This window comes from Chlorocebus sabaeus, unplaced genomic scaffold (genome assembly GCF_047675955.1).
Source record: "Chlorocebus sabaeus isolate Y175 unplaced genomic scaffold, mChlSab1.0.hap1 unalloc_scaffold_801, whole genome shotgun sequence".
Classification (NCBI taxonomy): domain Eukaryota; kingdom Metazoa; phylum Chordata; class Mammalia; order Primates; family Cercopithecidae; genus Chlorocebus; species Chlorocebus sabaeus.
Genome location: NW_027328150.1, coordinates 47,666 through 53,665, shown reverse-complemented (window position 1 = coordinate 53,665; position 6,000 = coordinate 47,666). Strand labels below are relative to the sequence as shown.

General features: G+C 41.4%; 1 long non-coding RNA gene across 2 annotated transcripts in view; it reads right to left on the bottom strand.

Moving 5' to 3' along the window:
* Window positions 1–258: 258 nt before the first annotated feature.
* Window positions 259–6,000, bottom strand: part of LOC140711368 (uncharacterized) — a 43,420-nt gene continuing 37,678 nt past the window's right edge. For both annotated transcript variants that reach the window (XR_012092545.1, XR_012092544.1), the window contains one exon: window positions 259–1,236. This is a non-coding gene — a long non-coding RNA (uncharacterized lncRNA). The remainder of the gene's footprint in view (window positions 1,237–6,000) is intronic.

The following is a 6,000-nucleotide window of genomic DNA, read 5'->3' as shown; positions in this document are numbered from 1 at the left end:
AAAAGGGGGGAATCGAACCCCCTAAAACCGGTTTCAAGCCAATCCTATAACCCCTATAACTTTTTCAATGAGATATTAGAAAAACTATTTCATGGCTTTGTCGAAACCAAATTATAGGCTATAACCCTATATATCTTACATGGCCCACCCAGTTCAACTAGGTCTACAAGATGCTACATCCCCTGTCATAGAAGAGCTAATCACCTTCCACGACTATGCATTTATAACTATCTCTTTAATTAGCTTTTTAGTCCTATACGCCCTATCCTCAACACTCACAACAAAACTAACCAATACCAACATTACAGACGCCCAGGAGATAGAGACCACTTGAACCATCTTACCCGCAATCATTCTAATCCTGATTGCCCTACCATCTCTACGCATTCTGTACCTGACAGACGAAATCAACAACCCCTCCTTTACTATTAAATCAATTGGACATCAATGATACTGAACCTACGAATACACAGACTACGGAGGCCTCATCTTTAATTCTTACATACTGCCTCCATTATTCTTAAACCCAGGAGACCTTCGACTTCTAGAAGTTGACAACCGAGTGGTTCTCCCAATTGAAGCCCCCGTCCGTATAATAATCACATCTCAAGATGTCCTACACTCATGAACTATTCCCACACTAGGTTTAAAAACAGATGCAGTACCCGGACGCTTAAATCAAACCACATTTACCGCCACACGACCAGGCGTCTATTATGGACAATGCTCAGAAATCTGTGGAGCTAACCACAGCTTCATACCTATCGTCGCAGAACTAATCCCATTAAAAATCTTTGAAATAGGACCTGTGTTTACCCTATAAATACCCCACTCCCTTTCCACTATACAAATGCACTGCACAGCTATTCTAGCGTTAACCTTTTAAGTTAAAAATTGAGGGGCATACCCTCTGCAGCGAAATGCCTCAATTAGACACATCCACATGATTTATCACTATTACAACAATACTCCCTACACTATATCTTATTACACAACTAAAACTGCTAGACATATGTTACTATCAATCCCCCCAACAAAAAAACTCTGACAAGCAAACCCCCAATAACCACTGACAACTAAAATGAACGAAAATTTATTTACCTTATTCGCAACTCCAATAATCCTAAACCAACCTGCTACAATCCCCATCATCATATTCCCCGTACTACTAATTCCAACTTCCAAACACCCTCATTAACAACCGACTAACCACTATTCAACGTAACCTAGTACTAACTCGCTCTAAAGCAAATAATAATAACCCACAATGCTAAGGGGCGAACCTGGTCCCTAATACTAATGTCTCTAATCACCTTTATCACCACAACTAATCTCCTAGGACTTCTACCCCACTCATTTACACCTACCACCCAACTATCTATAAACCTCGCTATAGCAATCCCCTTATGAGCCGGCACAGCAATCACAGGCCTTCGCTTTAAAACCAAAAACTCCCTAGCTCACCTCCTACCACAAGGCACACCAACATTACTCATTCCCATACTAGTAATAATCGAAACCATTAGCTTGATTATTCAACCAGTGGCCCTAGCTGTACGCTTAACTGCCAACATCACGGCCGGCCACCTGCTAATACACCTAATCGGAAACACTGCACTAACACTACTAAGTATCAGCCCCCCCGCTGCTTTACTAACCTTTACACTTCTAATACTACTCACCATCCTAGAGATCGCAGTTGCTTTAATCCAAGCCTATGTTTTCACACTTCTAGTTAGCCTCTATTTACACAACAACACCTAATGACCCACCAATTCCATGCTTATCACATAGTCAAACCCAGCCCTTGACCACTAACAGGAGCTCTGTCAACCCTCCTAATAACATCCGGCTTAGTCATGTGATTCCACTTCTATTCTACCACTCTATTGACACTAGGCCTACTAACCATAACACTAACCCTTCACCAATGATGACGCGATGTCGTACGAGAAAGCACCTATCAAGGACATCACACGACACCCGTTCAAAAAAACCTTCGCTATGGCATAGTCCTATTCATTATCTCGGAAATCTTCTTCTTTACCGGGTTCTTCTGAGCATTCTACCACTCAAGCCTAGCCCCAACCCCCTATTTAGGAGGCCACTGACCACCAACAGGTATTACCCCATTAGATCCCTTAGAAGTACCCCTTCTAAACACCTCCGTATTATTAGCATCAGGAGTCACAATTACCTGAGCTCACCACAGCCTTATAAACAACAATCGAAAACAAACAACCCAAGCCCTACTCATTACAATTCTACTAGGCATCTACTTCACCCTACTACAGATCTCAGAGTACTTTGAAGCACCCTTCACCATCTCCGACGGCATCTATGGCTCAACATTCTTTATCGCTACGGGATTCCATGGACTCCACGTCATCATTGGATCCACTTTCCTCCTTATCTGCCTCATTCGCCAACTATTATTCCACTTCACACCAAATCACCACTTCGGCTTTGAGGCTGCCACTTGATATTGACACTTCGTAGACGTCGTATGATTACTCCTTTATATCTCTATTTACTGATGAGGATCCTACTCTTTTAGTATGACCAGTACAATTGACTTCCAATCAATTAGCTTTGACAATGTTCAAAAAGGAGTAATCAACCTAGTACTAGCCCTAACAATCAACACCCTTTTAACCTCACTACTAATAACTGCCATATTCTGATTACCCCAACTTAACTCCTATGCAGAAAAAACAAACCCTTATGAGTGTGGCTTTGACCCACTAAACCCCGCTCGCATCCCATTTTCAATAAAATTCTTCCTAGTTGCCATTACCTTCCTACTATTCGACTTAGAAATCGCCCTACTATTGTCCCTACCATGGGCTCTCCAAACAACAAACCTCCCAATAATAATTAAATCATCCATCACACTCATCACCATCCTAACCCTCAGTCTAGCCTACGAATGATCCCAAAAAGGACTAGATTGAGCCGAATTGGTAAGTAGTTTAAACAAAACAAATGATTTCGACTCATTAAATTATGATTATCATACTAACCAAATGTCACCTATCTTCATGAATATTACACTAGCATTCGCCATCTCACTCCTGGGAATGCTGGTCTATCGCTCACACCTGATAGCCTCCCTCCTCTGCCTAGAAGGAATAATAATATCACTCTTCATCATAATCGCTCTCATAGCCTCAAATGCACACTCCCCCCTAACCAATATCATACCGATCATCCTACTAGTATTTGCTGCTTGCGAAACAGCAGTAGGCCTTGCCCTACTAGTCTCAATCTCCAATACATATGGTCTAGATTACATTCACAACTTAAACCTGCTTCAATGTTAAAAATAATTGTTCCAACAACTATATTACTACCAATAACATGATTCTCTACAAACAACATAATCTGAATTAACTTAACTACACATAGCCTAATCATTAGCCTTATTCCCTTGTTATTTTTTAATCAAACCAATAACAACCTCCTTAATCACTCAACCTACCTATCCTCCGACCCACTAACAACACCTCTTTTAACACTAACCGCTTGACTCCTACCTCTCATGATGATAGCTAGCCAATACCACCTATGCAATCAGCCCCCCTCACAAAAAAAACTCTACCTATCCACAATAATTTTCCTTCAAATCACCCTAATTCTAACATTCATAGCCACAGAATTGATCTTATTCTATATCTTATTTGAAACCACCCTTATTCCCACCCTAATCATCATCACTAAATGAGGTACCCAAGCAGAACGCCTCAACGCAAGCACATACTTTCTATTCTATACACTAACTGGCTCTCTACCCCTGCTCATCATATTAACCTACACCTACAATAACACAGGCTCATTAAATATCATACTACTAACACTCACAGACCAAAAACTAACAACCACTTGATCACACAACCTCATCTGACTGGCATGCATAATGGCTTTCATAACAAAAATACCCTTATATGGCTTACACCTGTGACTCCCCAAAGCCCATGTTGAAGCTCCTATCGCAGGCTCAATAGTCCTCGCCGCAGTACTCCTAAAACTAGGCGGCTATGGCATAATACGACTCACCTCTATTCTCAACCCTCTAACAGAGTACATAGCCTACCCCTTCCTCATGCTAGCCCTATGAGGCATAATTATAACAAGCTCAATCTGTCTACGACAAACAGACCTAAAATCACTCATCGCATACTCTTCTGTAAGCCATATATCCCTAGTAATCATAGCCTCTCTCATTCAAACCCCCTGAAGCTTTTCCGGCGCAATCACCCTCATAATTGCCCACGGACTTACTTCCTCTATATTATTCTGCCTAGCTAATTCAAACTATGAACGCACTCACAGCCGCATTATGATACTCTCCCGAGGACTTCAAACACTACTTCCACTAATAACCTTCTGATGGTTCACAGCAAACCTCACCAACCTAGCCTTACCCCCCACCATTAATCTAATCGGAGAACTCTTCGTGATTACAGCCTCATTCTCTTGATCCCACATCACTATTATACTAACAGGACTTAACATACTAATCACAGCCCTCTACTCTCTCCACATATTCATTACAATACAACGAGGAAAACTCACACACCACATAATCAACATAAAACCCCCTTTCACACGAGAAAATACACTAATATTCATACACCTCACCCCAATTATCCTTCTATCCCTTAACCCCAACATCATTCTAGGGTTTACCTCCTGTAAATATAGTTTAACCAAAACACTAGACTGTGAATCTGACCATAGAAGCTCACCACTTCTTATTTACCGAGAAAACTCGCAAGGACTGCTAACCCATGCCCCCATACTTAACACTATGGTTTTCTCAACTTTTAAAGGATAACAGCTATCCATTGGTTTTAGGAACCAAAAATATTGGTGCAACTCCAAATAAAAGTAATAACCATGCACACCTCCATTATAATAGCAACCCTCGCCTCCCTAACCCCCCCAATCATTGCCACCTTTATCAACCCCAACAAAAAACAATCATACCCAAACCATGTAAAAACAACTATAATATATGCTTTCATTACCAGCCTTATTCCAACAACCCTATACATCTCCCTAAACCAAGAAACAACCATTTGAAGCTGACACTGAATAATAACTCAAACACTAGATCTAACACTAAGCTTTAAACTAGACTACTTCTCCGTAATATTCACCCCAATCGCACTATTCATCACCTGGTCTATTATAGAATTCTCACTATGATACATAAGCTCAGACCCAAACATCAACCAATTCTTCAAATATCTCCTTATTTTCCTCATCACAATACTAATCTTGACCACCGCTAACAACCTTTTTCAACTCTTCATCGGCTGGGAGGGCGTAGGAATCATATCTTTCTTATTAATCGGCTGATGATATTCTCGAACGGACGCCAACACAGCAGCAATCCAAGCAATCCTGTACAATCGCATTGGCGATATTGGCCTCATCCTAGCTATAGCATATTTCCTCCTACACTACAACTCATGAGACATACAACAAATACTAACTCTAAACCCCAACCCAAACTCCCTCCCACTAATAGGCCTTCTCCTAGCAGCAATAGGAAAATCAGCTCAACTTGGCCTTCATCCTTGACTACCCTCCGCCATAGAAGGCCCAACTCCAGTCTCAGCCCTACTACACTCTAGTACCATGGTTGTTGCCGGGGTGTACTTACTCATTCGCTTCCACCCTTTAATAGAAAGCAACACACTACTTCAAAGCCTCACACTATGTCTGGGAGCTATCACCACCATATTTATAGCCATCTGCGCCCTCACACAAAACGACATCAAAAAAATCGTAGCCTTCTCCACCTCAAGCCAACTAGGCCTAATAATAGTTACCATCGGCATCAATCAACCATATTTAGCATTCCTGCATATCTGTACTCACGCCTTCTTCAAAGCCCTACTTTTCATATGCTCCGGATCCATCATTCATAACCTAAATAACGAACAAGACATCCGAAAAATAGGAGGCCTATTCAAAACAATACCCCTCACC